Source organism: Macrobrachium nipponense, chromosome 11 (assembly GCF_015104395.2).
Source record: "Macrobrachium nipponense isolate FS-2020 chromosome 11, ASM1510439v2, whole genome shotgun sequence".
Taxonomy (NCBI): Eukaryota; Metazoa; Arthropoda; class Malacostraca; order Decapoda; family Palaemonidae; genus Macrobrachium; species Macrobrachium nipponense.
In genome coordinates, this window is record NC_061087.1 from 73,422,266 (window position 1) to 73,449,032 (window position 26,767).

The 26,767-nt window shown below is 41.0% G+C and overlaps 1 long non-coding RNA gene across 2 annotated transcripts in view; it reads right to left on the minus strand.

Moving 5' to 3' along the window:
- Positions 1–26,767, minus strand: part of LOC135206280 (uncharacterized) — a 96,175-nt gene that overhangs the window by 39,339 nt on the left and 30,069 nt on the right. For both annotated transcript variants that reach the window (XR_010312725.1, XR_010312722.1), the window contains exons 2-3: positions 25,429–25,503; positions 25,244–25,318 (exon numbers count right to left, since the gene is read on the minus strand). This is a non-coding gene — a long non-coding RNA (uncharacterized LOC135206280). The remainder of the gene's footprint in view (positions 1–25,243; positions 25,319–25,428; positions 25,504–26,767) is intronic.

A 26,767-nucleotide genomic window follows, 5' to 3' on the forward strand; every position in this document is an offset into this window, starting at 1 on the left:
GGTTGGTAACACTGGTGACGCCACTCAGCATTGTTTAAAGTCCGCAACTAATGTTTACAAACATTCAAACATGTGTCGTGTCTTGTACACCTTGCGCGTGCGCGCATTTCGTTTGCTTTTTCGGTGGTATCAACTCTAAACGCAATTACCTTTTGATTCATCATGGGTCCCAACATTACTACTGGCTATCTATTAAAACCTTTTGCTATTGTTAATCTCTGAAATAATGGAAAAGCGTTTTCCTTCTTCAAAATGCTTCCATCATTTCCAACTCCAAAATAAACCTTAAGTTTTGTCTATCCTCTCCTCTGCATGAAAGTGATGAGCGAAAAAAAGATTTAATCAAGCACCCTTGCTTGATTTTTTTTCAAGCGTAGACATATTCTAAAACCATGCTCACACTTGAGGCGCGAGTTTCAGTAGCAAATGCAATACGTATTTAAGTGTTAGGTTTGGAGTGAAGGCAATGTTATGTACGTAGGTTACATGTGCGGTTCGGTAGTGAATGCAATCTTTAAGCTTTGTTAAGCTTTCCGGTAAAGAAGAAGTTAGTCATAGTTTATATCAGAGAAGTCACTATGCCATATTAAGTGCGTAGTAATTAAGAAATTAAGAAGAATCTTTTATGTCGTACTGTAATACGTTAATGTTTACGTGTAAGATTTGGTAGCGAACCAGTTACATACGTAACATGTTCGGTTCGGTAGCAACGCAATCTAAGCTTTTTAAGCGTGCCGGTAAAGAAGAGGTTAGCCTTAGGTTAACTCAGAATCCGCTACGGTATACATTAATTATAGAAATTAAGTAGATTCTTTTATGTCTACTGTAAAAATACGTCATTGTTTACGTGTGAGATTTGGTAGTGAAACCACTGTCACATACCTAACGTGTGCCGTTCGGTAGCGAACGCAATCTTAATCTTTGTCAAGCTTGCTGGTAAAGAGGAAGTTAGCCTTAGCTTAATAAGAGAAGCCGCTATGGTATAGAATAATTATAGAAATTAAGACGATTCTTTTATGTCTACTGTAAAAAGATGTCAATGTTTACGTATGAGGTCTGGTAGTGACACAGTTTACATATGCAACGCATGCGCGGTAACGAACGCAATCTGTATGCTTCGTTTATAAGCGTCGTCGTAAAAAGAAGAAGAAGAAGAAAAAAAGAGGTTAGCTTGATATTATACTCAAGTGAGGCTGGTACGTAATGGTATAGTAATTAAAGACATTAAGAAGATTCTTTTACTTATGCGTACGTATATATGTACCATGCAGTACCATAATAATTGTCAAAGTCCAATAAGCTTGAAACCAGCCCAGATATTGGACATTTGCCGTAAAAGACGCACCTTTTTTATAAGGACATTCATGAAACAAAATCGTTAGTATCATAACATTACATTTACTGAAAGATAATTTTCAAGCGATTTTGTATACAGTATTGCAGTCGACTCCGTAAAAGATTTACAATAAATTAATATCGAATGTAAATGTTTTTAGGCTTATAGCGAGATATGGTTTCTTTACTACTATAGTCCCGATATAAGCCACCAGGGCTGCGCTATGGTTTGTTTACATCCTTAAATGCCGACTTACTGTAGGCAAATTTTTGCAAGTTTTTGATAAATATAAATTGGGTTTAATTTTAATAGTTAATTAATTTACTGTAATAATTAGACTTGCTTTTCAATGTTTTTTTTATGTTAGCAACACGTTTTATGCCTACCCACTACACTACGTTCTACTTACTATTTACCTAGGTAGCCTATGGATCTTGGTCAACAATCAGTTGGACACAGGCTAGTTTTCTTTTATACTGTATATTATACATTTAAAATTATAAATATACGTTAAACATGATATTTATTTAATCTTTTAACTTATTTAGTTGTAATTTACATGTAATGTATTGTATAAAAAAAGGCAAGGTTTAGGGTAATAAACTGATGGTCAAGAACGGATTAATCCATTTTCAGTTATTTCTTATGGGAAAACTTGCTTCATTTCTCGAAATAATCGAATTTCGACGCTCCTTCTGGAACGAATTATCGTCGAGAACCGAGGCTCTACTGTACTTAGTTGATTCCATAATGAAGGAGGTGGGAAACATGGACTCAACTACTAACAAAACCCTCCATTATAATGGAATAAATAAAATAGCTAGCATTGAAACAATACTTGTTGTTCCTTGCCTGTTGAGCAAGCTGTGCAGGTAAGTACTGCCTCTGATTGGCACTCCTCCCAACTTGTAGGACATGGCTGTATAGGCCAGAATCATCTCTACTAACATGGGACCTTGCAGCAAAGAAGTATTCCGTATGCTGGCAAGATCTTATTATTTAGCTTGTGACGAAGGATACGACCGTAGGTCAACAAGGTAAAAACAATAGCCCCTGCCCAGGGCTTAGTACCAACAAACAACAAACCAGATTGTTTAGTCACTTATAGATGAAAAAAAAAAACAATTACATTTACATCAGCATTAAAAACATGACCACTACCCAACATTAAAACTGGTGGGAACTCCAGGTACTCGGTACCCCCAAACTCCCCTAGAACTCAACACCATATTAAAGGTGATAAAAATATTTTTAGGAAGGAACACTTCCTGCACTTCCACACATATCACTATGCCAGCTACGGACAATGGTCCTAAGGTACTACAATTACTATAAATTGTTTCAACATCCTGAAGATAATGCATTACAAAAACGGATTTACATTTCCAATACATTGCTGGCAGTATAGAAGAAAGGGAAAGATTGTCTAAAGGCTATGGGAGTAGCAACTGCCCTGACATCGTGTGCTCCGACCTTCAACACCCACAGATCTTCCTCTGCAATTTGGGAGTGTGACTCCAAAATCAAGTCTCTTAAGAAGGACAATGCATTCTTCGACATAGGCCTCACAGGGTTTTTTTCCGAGCAACCCAAGTTATTATAAACTGTCCTCTGATCTTCTCTGTGTGTTGTAAGTAATACCTGAGAGCTCTCACTGGACACAGGGATCTTTCCTCTTCTTCCATACCTAAAACATAAGTAAGATTCTTGATAACACAAGAACGGTTGAGACAGGTTCTTGTTCTTTGCTAAAAATCTATAGCAAGGGAACATACTGCATCCTCCGTAGAGAAGCCCATCCTTTTATCGCTAGCTTGAAGCTCACTAATTTTCTTTGCTCTGGCGAGCACCGCCAGAAAAATTGTCATCCTAGTTAAGTTCCTTAGGGACGATGAACTAAGAGATTCGAAGCGAGCACTCAATAAACATTTCAACACCATGCCTAAATTCCAAGTGAATGAGACCTTCTTCCTAGACTTGGAAACATTTAAAGATTTAATAAGATCGGAGAGGTCTTGGTCACCTGAGACATCAATAACTTCTAGATCATCTCAAATACAGGAGAAAGTCTGCTATTTGAGCAATAGGGGTTCTAGAAGACAAAACATTGTGTCTCCTGTACCAACATCTAAAAACTGACCACTTCGTTTGATACTGTTGTGGCGGGATCACAAGCTAAGCAAGCAAACAGAAACATCCCGACATTTATATTAACCCCTTCTTTACGGGTGGGTGAGCAGAATGTAAACATTGCGTTTGCTGCCGAACTGAATCTCTCGGTAGTGACTCAAGTTTGGAGGGGTGCCGATCGTAAAAATATTTGCCAAAAATACACTAATCAAGACAGGCTAATGAAATATCAGGTATTATTAGCACTATAATAACGCATATTCTCTGTTAGTTTTATCATCCTACAGGGTAAAATAAATGATTTTATGAAAAAAAATGTGAAACTCAGTGTCCCTTGTACAAGGGACACTGGTGGGTCGGTGAGAAAACTACGGTCTTGAAATAGAAATTCGGTCTTACAGAATGTTGGTATATCGCACCTGGAACATGCACATAAAGTTTATCAAAATAGAACCGTAAATAAGCACGTAATAACAAAAAAAAGAGCAAAAAACTAAAGCGAAAGCCCCGCCAATAAATATGGAAATCGCAAATTTTATAGTATATCTTTCAAAAATTTGGTCAATGTCATTTTCTACGTTTTCTAAGATTAGTTTCATCACAGAAAACAACTTTAGGGGCATCAGGGTATCTAAACTAATTTTTCAAGTTTCTTGTCCTCAGAAAAAAATCGCTTTTTCTCTGGTTTGGTTTTTTTATATATATAAAGTTACTATAAGGCTTTATTTCTACCTCATTTATCTGGTGTTCATATCTTTTATTTGTAAAATGTAATGTGAATAAATAAAATAAATACAGTAAATGATGATACAACTGGTTTTTTTACTTGGGTAGAAGTTATTACATGTTTACGCTTGTCTGGTTTTGTGATTTTTTGTTGAAGACCGCAGTTCATCTGTCACTACACACTTACCTATAAAGCAATAATCAATATTTTTTCGGGTTCATCATGCGTCTGGCATCGTGTCATACTGTTTATTTTGCTCCAAACTCTTCAAACCGAAATTACAGAATGATTGGAAGTCCCTATCTGAAAAAGAGGAGTTTTGGTGGTACTACGCATACCACCTTTATGCACCTGGTGCGGTGTAGTAGACTTGAATGGTGGTACCCACCTACCTCCAAACAAACTTTCAGTAATGAAGAGGTTAATCAATCCTGCCTTACAAATTATCCCCAGCCACACTTTACCCTTTACGTTTCTTTAATTACTAACAGGAGACTTGGTTCAGCAAAGCAAAAAACAAAATCTCAATAACATTTACTCACCAGGAAACTTGACACAATCAGGGCAAGAAGTTGTGCTTTCAATGCGGTATGGCCATCGAAAAACAAACTCCACCACCACTAGCATACCACTAAACACCAAACCAACTGTCACAAACAAACAGCTGAATACCAACACAAAGAAATACTAAACAAGCACCATGACTACACACCAATTCACAAACTTCAGACACGACAAATCGCTCACCAACTCGACAACCACAGATGGACACAAGCACGACAGAACTCGATTACTGAAAACCCAAAACTTATGTGAAATGCACATAGACAACTGTATTGACTGACTACCTCTCAATCTGAATGACTTCACTGACTGACTGCTCCTGACTGACCCCGAATGCTCGGCGACTGAGCCACTCAACAAGCCAAACCGCCCACCAAACAAGCAGTTCACCCGTCAACCACCCATTCATCATTCACACCCTCTCTTTCTCTCACGCTCTCCCTCTCAAAATGAAAAAAAAAAGGAAAAAAAAACCAGGTGCAACTTCCCCATACTACCTTAACAATAATAATAAACATAAAAAAACTATATAATCAATATGCATAACATCCAAGACCCTTCCTATTGCTTCCGACGAACGCAAACCACCCAATGAGACAACAGACGAAACAACCAGCCGCTCTCTCTTTCTCACAAGCAACCCTTGAGAATGTTGTCAAATGCAACCAATTCATCAGTTCCCCCATATTTCCTCCCCTGTTACATTTGACAACATCCTTTCACATACTCACAATATCCACACTAAATAGCCCTCCTTAAAACCCAGGGATGTTTGGATGCTGGCCCTCTGGATCTTGTTCGAGGCCCCTCATACTCTCTCAGTCGCATCGTCATTCACTTCTTCCATACCACTTCCATTCAAACTTACACTATCTCCCTTACTACTGTCCTCCCAAATCCCAAACACTATCTTATTTACCCTTTCTAACTCTTGCCCCAATCTCTCCCATATCTCTGCCACCAAATCGCTCACCTCATTCATATCCCTGCCAAACTCCCGAAGATCCTCATTCATACTGCTAACCACTTCCATACTACTTGGTTCCTCTCCTGTTGAAATCTTGCTAAACTTTGTCAACTCAAACCCACACACACTGTAAGTCTCATCCATTCCCTCCCCAGGCTTATCTGTGTTGCACGCTCTATCAACCATCTCTACCCTAACACTAGCCCCTTTATCACTCATTTTTCTCATTCATTCCCTTTCCTTACCTTCTTCCGCTTTCTTCCATACTCAACCAATACTAACAGCTGATCCCACAAATCCATTTTCTCACTGATGCTCGGCTCATTTTTATTCACTTTCAACCACTCACTCATCGCATTCTCACGGATATACTGTGGCACATCCCTCCACCTGTGGAGCTGATTATGATGTGTACTGACCTCATCCATACCCTCATCCATTTGCAACTTCCCCAAAACATAACTTAAACCCAATTGATCCCACTTCCAAAACCTCAAAAGGCCCCTCAAAATTTTCCCCTTCCCTTACTCCCATTCATTTTCCCCTCCCAATCACCTCTTTCAACACTTTATCCCCAACCCTAAAACTTCCAAACGTCCTACTTGCTCTCTTCCACACATCCCGATCACTCTCTGATAACCCCAACCTTAGCCTAATAATTCTCTCATAATTCAACACATACTTACAGGGTCTCTTAAGACATACCTATACTCTTTTGCAACGTGGTGTTGTACACCCACACCACACGCCCCACATGCATATCCCAGTCATTAACATACTCATAATTCGCAAAATCTCAGTCAACGTCCTAACGGTCCTTTCAGCCAAACCATTTGCACTGGGCATATACGGAGCAGAATAAACATGTACAATACCCCATTCCCTCAAATTCCCATCCCACAAACACAGGCACATTACCACTCAACATTCTCACAGGCTTACACAAACACATCGGCAACATCACTTGGCTCATCATTCGTGCGACAGTCTCCCTCTTCTTATTCTTGATGGGGACCACATACACAAATTTGCTCATGTGGTCCACCATCACAATCATTGCTACATGCCCTCTTGCAGTCATTGGCAAAGAAACACATTCAATCACAAGCATTTCAAACGGTTCTCTCATCTGCAGTCGCAACACATGCGGACTCGCATGCACACACTGATACTTTCCCCTCTGACATTCTTCACATGTAACGGCCACATCCACACAAATCTTACTTAACCCAGGTGTAAATACAGTAGTACCTCGAGATACGAAATTAATCCGTTCCGAGGCGCCTTTCGTATCATGAGGTTTTCGTATCTGTGACCACATTTTACATGTAAAATGGCTAATCCGTTCCAAGCCCTCCAAAAACACCCCAGTAAATTTCATAATAAAGCTAAATTGACCTATAAACAATGAAATACTACAACAATTTGGACCATTCAATACCTAAATTAATAACAAAATGCAAAATAACCTGTAAATAAAGTGTAAATTAGTGTACATGATAACAAGAAATATACTGTACGTAAAATGTGGAAGCTTACCTTTCGAGTGAGGCTATCTCCGAAAGTGGCGGCAGAGGAGGAGGAGGACAAACGGCAGATAACGTACATACGTACGTACACTTAACTTTACGAAAACACATAAAAAATTTAAGGAAAATTATAAGACTAAAATTTACGAAACACATTAACAAAACTGTAACACTTAACTTTACAAAAAACTTAAAAATTAAAAAATTTTTTTTTTTTTTTTTTTACTTTTTTTTTACTTTTACGTAAGCTTTTTTTTTTTTTTTTTTTTTTTTTTTTTTTACAGAATTTCAACTTCATCACCACTTTCAACGTTCTGTTTATCACTTGGTTCTTCCTTTTTGCTTTCAACTTTCTTTTTTTCATCACTTGGTTCTTCCTTTTTGCTTTCAACTTTCTGTTTTTTATCACTTGGTTCTTCCTTTTTGCTTACTCCTGCTAATGCTGAAGACCTCTTTAAAAAATAACGATCCAAGGAAGATTGCTTCTGCCTACTTTTCACAATGTTCCTGAAACGACTCAGGCAAACGTCATCGAACTGCGCAAGCATACGACCTGTGTGAGCCTTTTCGGGGTGTCTTTTTTCGATAAACGATTGCACTTTATGAAAAGCGGCTCGAACATCCTTAATTTCTGCTGTTGTCATAGGGTCCTCCTCCTCTTCCTCGCCGCTGCTAGAGAACTCCTCCTAAATGACGTTATGTTGCATGGCCTCCAACTCCTTCAGGTCATCCGTCATAAGCTCCTCTTGGTGCTCCTCGAGAAGGTCGTTGATGTCGTCCTTGTCGACGACCAGCCCCATGGACTTGCCGAGTGCAACGATCTCGTCAAGATCTGGTTGGGAAACAGTTTCGGGATTGCCAACTGTTTCGGACTCTGCAGCACCAGCTTCGCCCACGTCGAATCCCTCGAAGTCTCGGACGGATACGGCATCAGGCCAGAGTTTCCTCCACGAGGAATTCAAGGTTCGCCTTGAAACCTCCTGCCAAGCTTGGTCGATGAGTCGGATACAAATGACGATGTCGAAATGCTCCTTCCAAAATTGACGCAAGGTGAGGTTTGTGGTATCGGTGATGTCGAAACATCTCTTGAAAAGATGTTTCGTGTACAGCTTCTTAAAGTTCACTATCACTTACTGGTCCATGGGCTGGAGGAGAGGGGTGGTGTTGGGCGGAAGAAAAAGAATCTTAACAATGGAATATACTCCGTTAGGATATCTTCCTCGAGGCCAGGAGGGTGGGGAGGGGCATTGTCCAACACCAGCAGACATTTCAGGGGGAGGCGCTTCTCTTCCAAAAATTTCTTCACTGTCGGGCCGAAACACAGATTTACCCACTCGGTGAACAAAAGCCTCGTTACCCAGGCTTTTGCATTAGCCCTCCACATCACTGGAAGCTTCTCCTTCAGCACTTTGTGGGCCTTGAAGGCTCGAGGAGTCTCGGAATGATACACCAGTAGGGGCTTCACCTTGCAATCCCCACTGGCGTTTGAACAAAGTGCGAGCGTAAACCTGTCTTTCATAGGCTTATGCCCGGGTAGCTTCTTCTCTTCCTCCGTGATGTACGTCCGACGAGGCATTTTTTTCCAAAAAAGGCCAGTCTCATCACAGTTGAAAACCTGCTGAGAACTGTAGCCTTCCTTGGTCATCATCTCGTCGAATGTTTTCTTAAATGCTTCGGCCGCTTTCGTGTCCGAGCTGGCAGCCTCCCCATGACGCACCATCGAATGGATGCCAGTCCGTTTACGGAATTTCTCGAACCAGCCATGCGAAGCCTTGAACTCTGGGGTTGGCGTTGAAGTCCCTTCCCCTCCGTCGTCTTCCGCCTGCGCAATCAAATCGCCGAAAATAGCACTGGCCTTGTGGGCGATTGCTGTCTCCGTTACCGTATTGTCTTTTATCCAGACATGGAGCAGCTGTTCCATCTCGTCGTGCACGTGGGTCCTCTTGCTGGACAAAATAGTGATGCCCTTCGACGGTGTAGCTGCTTTGATGGCATTCTTCTGTTTAAGGATGGTGCCTATTGTCGACGGATTACAGCTGTATTCCTTTGCAATCACACTCAATCGCATACCAGCTTCGTACTTCTTGATGATCTCCATCTTTGTCTCCAAAGAGAGCATGCGCTTCTTTTCGTGAATTTCAACTTTCTTGGGACCCATGACTACGTTATCTTGTACATAATTTACATATAAGTTACACAATAAAGTTTTCACACAACACGATAATAGTACTGCAACGAAATCACTAACGAATTTACGTTACTAAACGAAATCGTTGGACCGAACGAATGCCGCGTACGTACGATAAAGATGTTGGTACGAAGAGGCCGAGATAGGTACGCCACCACGCACATATAAGATGCATGATGGGAGGGATGCTGTCCAATAGGAGAGAAGGATCTCATGGCGGTGACTAGCATCAGGAACCAATGGGAGAGCAGGAGGATGGTGGCGAGTCTACTAGTACTAAGATGGCGGTGCGCGGCGCGAGTTTCAAAATTGTTATCCGGGCGAATCTCATACTTTCAGAAACCTTTCGTATCTTGAAAACTTTTTGTATGTAGAGTCGTTAAATTTTTCGCATTGGCTTTCGTATCTCGAGTTTTTCGCAAGTTGAGCCTTTCGTATCTCGAGGTACCACTGTAGTCTCTCTCTCATGCATTCCCACAACTTATACTTCTCCATGTGCCCAAACTTATCATGAACCAACAGGCACATACTTATGGCTGAGTCACTGGTAAACATTAGCACCTACACTCCTTTATTATGCATTCCTCCCTGGTGCAAAAAGTACACTACATTTTTGCACTACAAAACATCTTGCAAACCTCTTTTATACCTCCAACTCACATGGCCAATCTTCCACATGTACTCCTCCCAAAATGCATTCTCACAACTTACTTAGTATCTCCAAGCACCTATCTTGCATTTCCTCTATATCTTCCTTGCTCAACAAATCATTCTTGCTTCTAGCAACATCAATCGTACCCACAAAGTTTGCCACAAAAACAATGCTATCCTGAATCCTTGCTTTCTTACTAACCCCAGTTCTAAGAACCCCGTTCCCTATATCTACATTCAGATCATGTATCCTAAAAAAATCTATTCCTATTAAAAACCAAGTTGGCATATCATCTTCCAACTCCCCTACCCTAACTGAAACATTTCCCTGTCCTAACCCATGTATTCTTACACTTGTACACTGTCTTTCCAATCCCCAATTGCATCTCTCCATCTCATTTACCACTGACCCACTCACTAGGGAAACCTGCGCTCCCATTTCAACTAAGCTACAGTACCCACTATCATTTACTCTGATAAACGTTACCATTTTCCATTGGGTTCCATGCATACACACATTCACTGCCGCATCTACCTGATCATCCATACAAGCATCCTCCCCACATTCTTCATGAGTTATTTCCCACTTTCATACTTCTGATTCAAATCCCCCTCACAATCCCCTTTTCTGACTAACCAACTACAACCGTGTTCCATATACTGAATTCTCAAAATCCCATGCTCACTATTTGCAGTTAGCTTCCCTTTATACTCAAATGGTCTGTCCCACCCAAAATACAAAAGCACTTCACCCCCAAACAACTCCGCTACCACAAACATAAACCGTGACATCATCTCTTCCCCCCCCTTGCTCCTCTGTACATGACCCTTCCTTCTGCACATCACTCATCAACCTTACTCACAGCTCATCTGCGCTCTCAGGCATTCCTTCAACCACACCCTTACTCTCCAGATCTTTCAATGCCGAAAACAAACTCTCACAAACTCTGTCGGCCCGGACAAACCTCTCTCTTACGACCAAACCCTCAGGCCCTCTATTGGGATCCCAGTCACTTTTCATGGGATCATCACCCTTACCATGCATCCTGACATGGCATCCGCAACCACATTCTTACTCACTGGCACATACTCTAACCTAAAGTCACACTCACTCAAATTCTCAATTGTCCTCGCAATCCTAGCATTCATATACATTAATGTCTGATGGTCGGTCCATAAAACAAATCTTACCCCCATACAAAAGTACTTTCAATGCTTTCACACAGAATCTTATAGCGACAACCTCTCTCTCAACAACCAAGGACTTTCGCTCCGCTTTATTAAAGGCTCTACTTACAGTCGCTCCGCTTTAAAAAAGGCTTTACTTACATAAGCTATCACTCTCAATTGCTCTTCTCCATTAACCTCTTGCAACTGCACTAAACATACCCCCATACTAAACTCACTAGCATCTGTGTAGAGCTCAAGCCTACTCTCATCCTCACCATAATCCGGGAATGCCAAGGTAACATCCCTTGCAGCCTCCTCTTTCAATTTCTCAAACGCTCTCACCATTCGCTCATCCCACTTCAACTTAGTGCAATTTCTCTTCCCGTCCATTCAGTCAGTGTCTTTCCTACCCCCACAGTCCCTAACAAACTTCCTTCCAAACTCAATCAAACCGGAAAAAACCTTTCAACTCACGCACAGTCTGAGGACATGGAAATTCTCTTACCTTTTGCACAAACTTTTCGCTCTTCCTTACACCACCTGCACTCACCATATGTCAAAGAAATTCCACCTCCCTGGCCAACCATGTACACTTCTCAAGCTTCACATTCACTCCAACCTCTTCCAAACTTCTCAAGCTTCACATTCACTCCAACCTCTTCCAAACTCTCCAGCACCTTCTAGTAACTCCATATTCTCTTCAACAGTTTCACTCGCAATCAAAATATCATCTATAAACACAGTCACCTTATTCCTATCAAATCCAGCCAAAACTATATTCATTGCCCTCTGGAAGGCAGCAGGTGCATTAGCCAACCAAAACTCAACCTTTTAAACTGGTAGTGGCAACTACACTTCGATAAAGCTGTAACAGGCCTGCTCCCCTCCTCAAGAGGCATCTGATAATAACCCTTTACCAGGTCTAATTTGGTAAACATCCTCATCCCATGCATCTTGTACACACAATCAGACACTACATTCATCGGGAATCGCTCCTTCACAGTCACTTTATTCACACTTCTGTAATTCACATTGTGGTGGAATCACAAGCTAAAAAAAACTCTAAAAACAATTGTACTTGCCAACTACATGGCACATTCGGGGCAAGGAGCTGCACTGTCCACTGGATATGGCCGTTGTAACACAAACAACCAAACAAGGACAACAATCACAAAATAACTACACAACAAAAGACCACTGCACAAACAATCACTAACAACATAAAAAATAACAAGACAAGTCAGTACACCACCTACAACACCAAGGAACCACAACAACCCACCAACAACAACTCACAACTCCAACAGCTCATCCATAACTCCACAACACAACAGAACTCATAAGCGCAACAAATTCAATAACACAGGCACAACAACCTTCAAACATATATCAACAATAACTATAAAAACTTCAAAAACACACAAAATAACTGACCATCAATAATATTCCAGACTGCTGCCAAAAAACTGACTCTCCACCACAGCCTCTGATCACAGACTGACTCAAAATACAGACTAGACTTGCGACCGACCCAAACAGACACAAAACACCCCTTGCCAAATGAGCAATTTGCTTGTCAACTGTTCATTTACATGAATACAAACAACCTAACGAGCCAACAACCAAAACAGCCAGTCTCTCTCACTCTCTCTCTCTCTCTCACGCAACCCAAGAAGACGTTGTCAAATGGAATAAACAGATCGTTCCTCCATAACACACATCCACAAACTTCCATCCGGCTTTCGTATAGGGACTATGGGGCTATTTCAGGCACTCTCACTCTTCTCTATCACTCCTACCCTCTCAAGCTCCTCAATCTCTCGTGCGATAGGCGTGGAAAAGTGTCAGGGACACTTATATATGGGGGTATTGTCTTCCAGAACTATTTTAAATTCCAGAAGCTTAGACCCCCCAAAATCCTCGTCTCCATGGCTCAACATTCCACCTATTCCACAACATCCACATCAATCGCTCCCTGTCACCATCACTAACAATTTTATCCACCCTAACCCTTTCTCTCAACTCATCATACTTCCAACTATCACCTTCTTTCACACTACCTGTCATCACCTGTCACACCCTAATGTACCTTTCATTGCCCGCATTTATCAACGTGTATAGCAACCCTACACAATCACCTTTACGTTTACCCCGCACTTGCTTCTTCCTAGCAATTGGTAACAAGGCCACATAAACTTGAGGATTCTCCATGTCTACGACCCCGTCGTACACATGCACACTAGCTCTTACCAACTTGCTCACATCCACACCTTCAACCATGTATCCACACTTGTCACCATTGGCGATCCATAGACTACCCAGCCTCTCAACTTTCACGCTAATGACTTCCCCGACCTCACACGACACTTTCACACTCTTCTTCGCAACCTTACTGTCTACCCCTCCATGGCTATCAAGTGCAACTCCCCATATACATTCCCTTTCATCTGCAACTCAATCATGTTCACGCTCAGATGGACCACCATCCCACATTCCTTCAAAGACCTATACCCTAACAACATATACTTATCATTCATTCCCTCGACCACACAAAGTCAGTTTCATCAATCACCGCCCCCTTGATTTCTATCCTGCCACACAACATTCCCACCACAGGTATACCTAAATTCCCTATTCTTCGTACCTCCCCTTTACATTTTCTAACCTCACACCTACTCTGCAACTTATCACATCCATTTTTAAAGAGAATGTTGGCACCACGGCCAGTATCAATCAAAGCTACCAAACACACCCCCTTGCATCTTACCTTCACACTCATGCACTCATGGGTTCTATCCCCAAACCCTTCCTCATGCAACATCCCTTCCCACACATGCATCACCCTTACTGCCCGCACAACAGAGGACCCACCCAACTGAATCCCACATCTATAACATTTAATTTCCCCATCTCTCTGACACTCACTAACTATATGTCCTGTCTTCCCACACCTGAAACAAGTTCCTAATGCCCACCAACATTAATTCTTCTTATTCCTTGGTTTCTCATATCTATAACACTTCTGCTCCCACTCACAGCTAACTGACCCTAACCTTCTGACAGTCACACTCCGTTCTTATGGCGCGTCATAACCCGAAAATCGTCGTAAGCCGGAACGACGTTCTTGAAAACACGTCCACAGGGAAAATTTCACTAATTTGCAATTTTTCTTAGGGCCATATCTCTAAAATTATCACTAATTTACTTTTTTCATGTGCAACACTGTGTCTTCACAAATTAATATATATTTTCATTAAAATACAAAAAAAAGAGAGAGAGAGAGAGAGAGAGAGAGAGAGAGAGAGAGAGAGAGAGAGAGAGAGAGAGAGAGAGAGAGAAATAACTCCTTACAGTTTCAATAGATTGAAATGAACGTCTGTAGGCAACCTTTTTCCCCCTCCCATAAATACATATATTTCTCCAGAGAAGAGAGAAAGAGAGGACTGTGCAATTATGTTTGTCTGTCTATCAATTCTTTTGCTGAGAGCGAGAGAGATAAAAGGAAGAAATAGAAACACCAAATGTATGAAAAGTATCATGTGAGAGAGAGAGAGAGAGAGAGAGAGAGAGAGAGAGAGAGAGAGAGAGATTGTCCTTACAATATTTAAAAGAGAGAAATGGAATGGTTATTGTATTTAAAATACTCAGATATGAATTTTGTACTTACAGTTTATAGTATTATTATTGGAAAATATTAATGATAAACTTATTACATACATGTCCATGAAAATGATCTCATCTCAGTAGAGAGAAGAGTTAGAGAGAGGAGAGGAGATGTAGAGAGAGAGAGAGAGAGAGAGAGTAGAGAGAGAGAGAGAGAGAGATTTACATAAAACATTAAAATTCGTGACGGCATGGTATGGCATTGTTAAGCTCCCGAGTGTCACTGGAGTTGAATTGATACAGAACAAAAAGACAAAGGGAAGAATTTTCTTTGAAAATAGTTATCGTATTATTACGACTTCTAATTATTATTATTATTATTTGATTTTGAAAAATATAATAAACACGTGCATCTACCATAAAAATTCCTCTCATCTCAGTAAAAAAGAGGAATTATCCGTTACAAGTGAAATGGAAAGGTCATTTTCATCTCTTCAAAATACGACATTATGAAATTTTGTAATCAAAGTTTTCTTATTATTATTATTATTAAATAACTGAAATTATCAATAAACATTTTACATACTAGTACCATAAAAATTCTTTCATCTCGGTGAGAGAGAGAGAGAGAGAGAGAGAGAGAGAGAGAGAGAGAGAGAGAGAGAGAGAGAGAGAGAGAGAGAGAGAGAGAGAGAGTGTTTATCTCTCTCTCTGTTCTCTCAAAAAATACTTATAACGCTTCCAGCGAAAGCAGAGGGAGGGAGTTACCACAATGACACATTATTATCTTGTGTGGCAAAAGAGAGAGAGAGAGAGAGAGAGAGAGAGAGAGAGAGAGAGAGAGAGAGAGAGAGAGAGAGTTAACTTAATTAAAAGTGACATGGATAGATTAGTACGTATTGTATTTCTTTAAAATACTATCACATATGAAGATTGTAATTACAGTTTATATTATTATTATTATTATTATTATTATTTGAAAGTATTAAAACAAATAGTACAAGTACCTAAAAAATCTCGAGTCTCAGAAATGGGAGAGGAGATAGAGAGAGAGAGAGAGAGAGAGAGAGAGAGAGAGGGGAGAGAGCAGAGAGAGAGAGAGCGAGCAGGAGAGAAATTTCAGGACCACGTGATTGCAACACTGCAGCTCTTCCCCCTCCTGGCTGTCACAGAACTTGATATATCTGACAGTTTTAGTACCCTGGATCTCGAGAAAAGGTTACTGGAGGTTACTTGAAGTAGACTGGGATTTCCTTCATTCTTCCATAATTTTTTAAATATAAGCTAAAATCTTACTAATTCACTATGGTATTTTCTTTAATGAATTTATATTATTGTTGTATAAATATAATATAATATTTGAAAATAGTAAATCATTTATTTATCAACTACAAAAAAAAAAAAAAAAAAACATACACTGGAGAACGAGATTTGGAGAAGTAGAGGGGGGAGAGATAGAGAGAGAAGAGAGGAGGAGGAGCGAGAGATAGAGAGACGACGAGAGAGAGAGGAGAGAGAGAGAGAGAGAGAGAGAGAGAGAGAGAGAGAGAGAGAGAGAATTTATTTTTATTTTTGTTAGTGATAGTCAATTTTCAAACTTATTAAACTTACTAATACAGTATTAATAAAAATTAATATTGGAAAATTAGTAAATCATTTTTTGTATTATAAAAATGTATTATAAAAATGGTTAATTTAGTCATAGAGAATAAACATCAAAATACACTAATTAGTGATTATTTTCGTCGTAAAATACAAAGAGAGAGAGAGAGAAGAGAGAGAGTAGAGAGAGAGAGAGAGAGAGAGAGAGAGAGAGAGAGAGAGAGAGAGAGAGAGAGAGACGATGAGAGAGAGAGAGAGAGAAACTGTGCTAAACTATAAAGGATTCTTATAGTATGCTGTTTTTTAAAAGCGTCGTAAACTCAGAGCGTCGGAAGCGTCAGCGTCGTAACCTCGGAACAAGCGTCGTAATCCAGGGCAGATTTTTCAATGAACATTTAAGAAAAAGCGTCGTAACCTCGGAACGTCGTAAGCCAGACCCGTCGTAACCCGGGGACCACCTGTACTTACGTTACTGGCCCTAATGCTCCTATCAACCACTCGCTCTGCAATTCGCCTCAGCCCTTCTAAAACTGCCTCCCTATAGCTCCTAAAATAAGGCATACACTTATTCACTCCAGTCTTCACGCTGACACTTCTGCTCCCTTTCATACACCTATCTAATTCATAATCCTCAGCTATCTCTAAGATATCATTCCATGTCAACCTCTCATTTGTCCACCTTACTTTGTCCTTACGTTTCAAATTTATAAACTCATACAAACTCTCAGGCACAGTCGCTAACAACTTCCACATTAACTCCTTGCACTCATTTATTCCCTCATCCCCAAACTTTTTCCTAGCTTAAGTCTCTAAACGGCACACATAAATCGACAACGACTCACCAACATTCATTCTGGCCTCCTCAAGATCTTTCTTCCTCCTATACCTAACGCTACTCTTTGCCCTCCTAGCCTGCCCCATAATCCTAGTCTTAGCACTCTCGTAGAACACATCCCCTCACTCATCATTATCCCAAGCATACTCAACAAATATCCTGTCAAAAATTCCCTTAACTCCTTAACCCAAACTCTCCTATTATCCCCATACTTTGCTGTACAATATATCTCATATTCCTTAAATAAGTCCCCTATATCCCTCCTACCATATTCCTCGTATTGTGCACATATACAGAGCCTTTCATATTTCTCACTTACTTTCACTCTCACTTCCGCTACTTCCATCCTGACCCCCTCTTAACCTCCTCCGAATACAGTGATTCCACATCCATACTCAAATCCATTCTCTTAGCCACGCCCTTCCTACCCTTCTTCTTGCCTACATGTTCCCACCTACCACTATCCGAATCACTCTCATCCTGTCCCTTACTCTCAGCCCCTTTTCCCAGCGTCCTCAGTCCTTGTCTCATCCTTACCAATCTTCTTCCCTTTAGTCTTATTCTTGTTCTCAGCTCCCTTCTTACCCTTGTCCTCAGTTCTGTCTTGTCCTGTGTCTTTCCCTTCTTTTCCTCACTTATCACAAACACATCACCCTCTTCACTCATACGCTCATCCATTTGCCCTCTCACCTTCCTCATCACTTCAAGCCTGTCACCAGACCCAGGAAGCCTACCTCCAACAGGCCCCTTCTCTAAGAAGTCCCCTAAACATTTCCTGCACAGTAATCATCACCAACTCCAGCTTTTCATCCCTTTTCTCAATCATTTGCTCTTCAGCCGCTTTCACTTCCTCTTTCATTCCTTCTTCCGCACTCATCATCCCTCTCAACTCTTCCAACTCCTTTTGCTTCTCACACTCAATCCTCAGCCTCTCATTCTCCACTTCCACCCTTTCCCTAGCTTCTCTCTTTACCTCTTCAGCGTTCATACCGACCTCGCTGTCCCAGCCGTCCTTTTACAGCCACACCAGCAGTCCCTGTTCGGGCACCAAAAATACTATATGGCAGGATCACAAGCTAAGCAAGCAACCAAGACCTCCCCATATTTATGTTAATCAATCCTGCCTTACAAATTACTAAGAGGACGCTTGGTTCAGCAAAGCAAAATACAAAATCTCAAACACATTTACTCACCAAGAAACTTGACACAATCAGGGCGAGAAGCTGTGGTATGGCCATCGAAGAACAAACTCCACCACCACTAGCAAACTGCCAAACAACAAACCAACTGTCACAAACAAACCGCTGAATATCAACACAAAAAAACACCAAACAAGCACCAAGACTACACATCAATTCACAAACATCAGACATGACAAATCGCTCACCAACTTGACAACCACAGCATGACAGAACTCGATTACTGAATACCCAAAACTGATGTGAAATGCACACAGACGACCGTACTGACTGACTACCTCTCACTGCGAATGCCTTCATTGACTGACTGCTCCTGGCTAACTCCGAATTCTTGGAGACCGAACCACTCAAAGAGCCAAAATGCCTGCCAAACAAGCAGTTCACTTGTCAACTACCCATTCATCATTCTCTCTCTCTCTCTCTCTCTCTCTCTCTTCTCTCTCTCTCTCTCTCTCTCTCTCTCTCTCTCTCTCTCTCTCTCTCTCTCTCTCAAAATGAAAAAAAACAGGCACAAACCTTCCCCAGACTATCTTAACAATAATAATAATCTTAACAATAAAAATAAACAGAAAAATACAATATAATAAATATCCAAAACATCCAAGACCCTTCCTATTGCTTCCGATGAACGCAAACAACCCAATGAGACAACAGACAAACCCACCAGCCTCTCTCTCTCTTGCAACCCTTTAGAATGTTGTCAAAAGCAACCAATTCATCAATTCCTCCATACTGCATTAGAAGAGACACGTCTGAATTTAGCAATCGCCTCTGGCACAGGCTTAAAAAATCTTTTCATTCTGATAAGTCTACACAGTCGAAAGCCTGTTAGAGCTAGAGTGAACAAATTGTGATGGATCCTCCTGAAGTGGAATTGCAGGAAGTAGTCTTGGAAGGTCTACCAGGAGATCTAACAAGTCCAGGAACCATGTTTTCCACAGCCAGAAAGGAGCCACTTATGTCATTCCGGCATTCTGAAAGACCGGAATTTCTTTAAATACCTCCCCTATCATCCCAACTCAGCTTGTCTGCTAGTAAGTTGGATTTCCCTTGGATGAACCTCATGATTAGTTTTGTTCTGTTCCGGTCCACCCAACAAAGAAGTTCTCTTGCTACCTCGCAAAGAGAGAACGAGTGTGTTTCCCTTGGAACTTTTTGATAGCCAACACCACGGTGTTGTCTGAATGAACTTTCACTATGTAATTGTAAACATCCTCTGCTAAGTGGAGAAGACCTAAGTTAATACAATCCCCAGCTTACGACGGGGGTCCCGTTCTTGAGACACGTCGTAAGCCGCAAAATCGTCAAAATTCCTAAGAAAACCTCACTTTTAATGCTTTGGCTGTATTGAAAACTATGTAAACATTGCCTTTTCATCAAGAAACCCTTAAAATATTGATTATTTTACATTTTTGGAGTCATATTTCTTCTGCCAGATCAGCGTCGTAAGTGCCATAACCCTTGAACATGCTTCGTAAACCTGGAAACAATTTCCGAAAAATATAATTGAAAAGTGTTGTAACCTCAGAACGTCGTAAGCTGAACCCGTCATAAGCCGAACCCGTCATAAGCTGAACCCGTCATAAGCCGAACCCATCATAAGCCGAACCCGTCGTAAGCCGAACCCGTCATAAGCCGAACCCGTCGTAAGCCGGGGTCTGCCTGTATACTGCTCTCAGTTCCTTAAGTTGATGGGTATTAATCTCTCCTATGGGGACCATTTGCCTGAGATCTTGGACCCGAGAAGAGCTCCCCTACCCAGATCCGACGCATTGGAAAAGAAGTCTACGTAGGTTGGGGCTCAGCAGGAGATACTTCCCTTCTAACAACTTTTCTTTGGACCTCACCAATCCTTTATCTGCTGAGTGATCAGAAAGAAATGTTGGTCCTGCGGAGTTTCCCAATCCCAGCAGGCTTTGAGATAAAATTGCAGGTGCCTCATGTGCAGTCTCTCCAGACTTATGAACTGCTCCAAGGAAGCCAGGGAACCTAGAAGACTTAGCCACTGAATCATGGCGCATGAATTCAGGGAGAGGAATACAGTGTGGGATGCGTACCCCCCCCCCCCCCCCCCCCCCTCCCCCCCACCCCCCCCCCCCCCCCCAATACTTGGAAGCCCTATAAAAACACTTAAAACGGCCGGCCTATTTTGTTAGTTTAAATTCTCTAAGAAAAGCCCACTAAAAATATTTATACCTTTTTTTTAATAGTTTTATCACAAAAAGCACATTTTATGATGAAATTGATAAAAAAAAAAGGAAGTTGTGGATATTTCTCACAGAAAAATACTGCGCATAGGCAATTTTCCCCTGAATAATGGAGGGAAATGTTCCAGAGGGAAATCTGCAAATGCGCGAGTCCACGAATCCGGAGAACATGAATACAGTGGGTCCACGGTAGGTCTATCTTCTTCAGGCAATCCTCCACTCTCTTGGTGGACAGAGAAACCAATCATCTAGGTAGAGCGAAATTCTGATCCCCTCCAGGTGTAACCATCCTGCTAGGGGGGCTACGACATGAGTGAATATACCTGTGGGGAAGTTGAGAGACCAAAGCAGAGCACTCGAAATTGGAACACTTGATTTTTGTATACAAATCTAAGAAATTTCCTTGAGTCTATGTGTATTGAGATATGAAAATATGCATCCTCCATATTCAGGGATACCATCCAGTCCCCACTGACTGATGCATGCAAGAACAGATTGTGTTGTTACCATGCACCATGCTGAATTTTGTTTTTCTATGAAATGCTTCAGGGCGCTCACATCGAGAACTGGTCTCCACCCTCCTGACACCTCCAGCCCAATGACGAGACGGTTGTAAAACCCCTTTGACTCGATGTTTCTTAATTAATTCCGTCGTTCTCTTTCTTAAGAGAGAGGCAACTTCCACTTCGAGGGCCAAAAATCTTTCCAAACCTTTGGAGTAGGCAGTCAAGACAACGGGAGTGCTGGACAGGGGTGGTTTCTCTTTGAAGGGGATGGTATATCCGCCTCTCAACACCTTTACCACCCAATGGTCCGCCCCTTTGGAATTCTATCTCTTCCAGAAGATATGAAGTCAGGCTCCCACTGGGGCACGAAGGACTGGATCCTCACTTACCTGCTGGCTGTTTTGCAGTTGATTTCTTGATCGCACCGGGTGTGAATCTAACAGAACGCCTGGGTCTGAGTCTAGATCTCTTTTGGGCCATTAGATGGATGAGTCAAGAGGTCATCTGTTGATTTCTTGTGTAAATGAGATGCAATCTCATCTACAGTGTTCCCCCTATATTCGTGGGGAGTTGGGTACCAGACCCCCCTGCAAATAGCTAGAATCTGCAAATAGTAGTTGAAATCCCTCTAAAAACTTTTAAAACTGCCAATTTTGCTAGTTAAAACTCAAGAAAAACCCACTAAAAATGCTTATATCTGTTTATTTTAATAGTTTTATCACAAAATGTTTGTTTGATGATGAAATTGATAAAAAAAAGAGGAATCTGTGGATATTTCTCATTGATAAATACCACAAATAGGCAAATTTTCCACGAATAATAGGGGTAGTATATGTTCCAGAGAGAAATCAGCGAATACGTGAGTCAGCGAATCTGGAATCCACAAATACAGGGGTCCACTGTACTGCTGCCTGAGGAAAAGATGAAGTTTGTCTAACAGCGAAAACAAGAGAGCAGACTTCTGTTGTGACATCATTCCTTTGGAAGTGAAGGAAAGCCATAATTCTCTCTTCTTGAGGATTCCTATAAAATAAAGGGCAGCTATCTCCTGTGACCCATCCCTAACTGCTTTGTTGGCACAGGTCCTGGGCTCTCTTGGCTAATGCGCCTAAGCACCAGTCAAAAAAGAAAGTAAGCATCTCAAATGCTTTAAATAAGCTCTTCAACAAATGATCCATTTCTTGAGCTGAAAAAAACACCTTTGCCGAAGCGAGTGTGGATCTGCAACCCACTTCAGTCAGACCCTGAGAAGTCTCCCTGGGAGGAAGCAGCTACTCCCACTGAAGGGGGGGTTTCTCTGGTCGTAAAACACAAATACCTGCTGTGAAAGACAAGAAGGGGAAATACTAATAAAGCAAGCCTTCCCCTGTTCACTCTTCTCGGACATCCAGTTTTTCACCTCACCAAAAGCTTTTGTCAAAGAAAAAAGTGAACCAGCTTAGGAAGTTTAGCAGAAACTGAAGGTTGACTGATCACTTTCATGAATGATGATGCAGGAGGAGTTGCTGGAGATAAAAACTTTCAAAAAGTGCTGTAACTAATACTACAACAACAGAGCATATGGGGAGTACGTCGATTTGTGTTCTGGTTCCTCTTCATCAGACACAATTGGGGATAAAATTGAATCTCGCGACAACATCATGAAGCTCTATATCTAAGGGCACTCCAGGAACCCAGAATGCTCAGGCACTTCAGGGAGCTCGGGTGCTTCAGGACGCTCGGAAGCCTCCATTGCTTCCGACAGGTCTGTCGGATCAGGGTGCTCTAGAAAAGAACCACTTGAAAGAGGGCGCCCAGGCGAAGAATGATGAAAATCACTACAAGTAGAGCGCTTAGCACTCGATGAAATCCGACAAAGAGACAAAGAAGAACGACTTGGGTGTCCTCTCTGCCGATCAGGTGAAGAGAAATGCTCAGGGCTATCCCACTTGCTGCATGGAGACTGAGGATTGAAGGGAGGCCCCTCAACCTTTTGATGGGCAGCGGTGAAGATTGATCCCTGAAAAAAAAGTTAAGTATATCTTAGTTTTACCAGACCACAGAGCTGATTAACAGCTCTCCTAGGGCTGGCCCGAAGGATTAGATATTATTTACGTAGCTAGGAACCAATTGGTTACCTAGCAACGGGACCTACAGCTTATTGAGGGATCCGAACCACATTAGATCGAGAAATGAATTTCTATCACCAGAAATAAATTCCTCTGGTTCCACATTGGCTGAGCCGAGAATCGAACTTCGGACCACCGGATTCGTAGCCGAGCGCGAAATCCACTCTTCCAACGAGGAACTCTATTGATTCCTGAATGAAGTCTGCCTCTTCATTGGGCGAGAATCATCAGGAAAATGCCATTGGCACCTCTTATTCGGAGAAGAGTTTTCCGAACTCAACAAAAGACAAGACACTTCCGAGACACCTTTCCAACAGCAGTCACTCGACGCAACCTAGGATAAAACAGGTTGGTCCATGGGCAGACCCCACTGACCTCCCTTGGGCCTCCGGTTTTCCTCCTCCCAGGTTCATGGGAGTCTGGCTGTGACCTTTGCCTAGGAGAATCAGCAGGACGAATAGCCACCTCCTCCACTGGCAATTCACTTTTCTTAAATTTAGCTAATAACACTTGCAATGATGAGCCCAACTGGGCCACTGTACTCACTACTAAATTCAATTTTTTATCAAATTTACTCTCTAGGCAGGCGAAACGATCGGGTTCGAAGTGTGGGGAGCAGGAGAAGGAGTAGGCGGTCTAGGAGAACAAATTGGGGTAGGAGAAACAAGAATAATATCGAGAAATAACAGGAACATCCACGCTACTAGATTGAGACGCTTTAACCTGACTAGCTACTGTTTTCGAGCTGGCTTTAGCAGACACCTTCCTCTTACAATTTCTTTCTAATTTATTCAAGTGAGAATCTAAAGTCCTCCATTTCTGGTCACTTCAATCCTTACATTCATCACACGTTCACACCGAGCACAGGGTGTGAGAATCATATGAAAACTTTGTCATCCGGGTATTGCAGCCTTTACTGCAATACCAGAAACTAAAAGAGTTAATGTCAGACATGCCTAACTAGATAACATGTTCACAATATAACAATATAACAACAATTTAAACAAACAAAAAACTGCCAAAACAATGCTGAAAGGCTACTATAACAAATCCTTCACCAAACCTGAGAAGACAAACAAAATTTAAAAAACCAAGCTGCTTAGAAGAACACCGTGTTGACGGTATCAGTGGCAAACAAATTGAGCTATTATTGTAGTTGTTCCTCTTCCCTGTCACGGAAAAGGGCATGGCTAGTCACTTGTAGAAACAAAAGAATCTATACTGCAAATCTGGAAAATTCAAACTGCAATCGAGTATAAACATCTCAGCTAAAGAATTACTGGGTAGGATACTTATATAAAATCGGCTACTTTCGGCACCAGAATGCACCAATTTCCAGTTATCAGTGCTGATAATAGAGTTATGGCACTGATACATGCCTAACAGGGGCATCATTAACCGGTTATTGGCCCCATAAGTGCCATAAATTGCTGATTTTTGGTTATCCGTGATTTTAGCTCATCATCAAGCTGTCGAAATGGAACCCTGCCAATAACCAGGGACTGCCTATACAGACTTAACTATGAACAATTGATTAATTACGTCTGTTAAAAACTGGTGTCACAACATCTCGGTTATTGACACCAAAATAAATTTAGATAAAAGGTAGAATTAAATCTAAAATTAATTTAATATAAAAAATCTAAAAATATATTTAAATGAATAAATTTGTTCAAATATATAAACTCTTATATAGATATTCTATTATATAGTAGTCTAAATTTTGTGAAAAAATAGTACTACTGAAGTGCATTAATTTCCCTTAGTTCCTTAAATCTTACAGATTAAAATTATAGTATGTATGGCCTTACTACTTATTGCAAAAAATAAAAATAAAATGCTCAATAATTTACTAAAACTAATTATATAACAAGACTCAATAATTTACTAAAACTAATTATATAAAAAAAATAGTTCTTACCATTTTCTCTACTAGCAAATGTAATCTTTTTCCAGAAAATTTGCAAAATATATCAGTTTGCTTGTGATGACCAATCTGAAAAGAAATATACCACATTAGAACAGAGGGCTAAACTAGCAACAATAATTTAAGTACTTCAAGAGGACCAACCAATATACATGATAAGAGATGACAAGTGGTCTTACCATATTCTCTACAAGTAAATGTAATATTTTTCCCGTAAATTTGCAAAATATATCAGTCTGCTTGTGATGAGCAATCTGAAAAGAAATATACCACCTTAGAACAGAGGGCTTAAACTAGCAACAATAATTAAAGAGATGACAGGTGGTCAGACATGTTTTAATAAAAATCTTAATATATCAACATCAAATACATGACTCAAATCTGCAATGATAAACATTATTCATAAAATGATCAACCAATTTACAGATTACAGATAGGAAGAGTTACTTTTGCAGTATTGTACATATGAATATGACAAGTTTACCAAGGTGAAATAAAAACATCATTATTAATATTATTATTTTTATTATTATTTTTTTTTTCTTGCTCTATCACAGTCTTCCAATTCGACTGGGTGGTATTTATAGTGTGGGGTTCTGGGTTGCATCCTGCCTCCTTAGGAGTCCATCACTTTTCTTACTACGTGCGCTGTTTCTAGGATCACACTCTTCTGCATGAGTCCTGGAGCTACTTCAGCCTCTAGTTTTCCCAGATTCCGTTTCAGGGATCTTGGAATCGTGCCTAGTGTTCCTATGATTATGGGTACAATTTGCACTGGCATATCCCATATCCTTCTTATTTCTATTTTCAGGTCTTCATACTTATCAATTTTTTCCCTCTCTTTCTCTTCAACTCTGGTGTCCCATGGTATTATGACATCAATGAGTGATACTTTCTTCTTGATTTTGTGAATCAACATCACATCTGGTCTATTTGCACGTATCAACCTATCTGTTCTGATACCATAGTCCCAGAGGATCTTTGCCTGATCTTTTTCTATCACTCCTTCAGTTGGTGTTCGTACCACTTATTACTGCAAGGTAGCTGGTTTCTTTTGCTACTGAATCATGCCTCTTTTTGTACTGGTTCTGCGCAAGTGCCTGACATTCGTTTGCTATGTGGTTTATGGTTTCATTTTCGTATTGCACTTCCTACATATGGGAGAGATGTTATTTCCATCTATCGTTCTTTGGACATATCTCGTTCTTAGGGCCTGATCTTGTGCCGCTGTTATCATTCCTTCAGTTTCCTTCTTGAGCTCTCCCCTCAGTAGCCATTGCCACGTGTCATCGCTGGCTAGTTCTTTAGTCTGTCTCATGTATTGTCCGTGCATTGGTTTGTTATGCCATTCCTCTGTTCTGCTTGTCTTTCTCTTGTCTCTGTATATTTCTGGGTCTTCGTCTACTTTTATCAGTTCTTCTTCCCATGCACTCTTGAGCCACTCATCTTCACTGGTCTTCATATAGTGCCCCAGTGCTCTGTTCTCGATGTTGACGCAGTCCTCTATGCTTAGTAGTC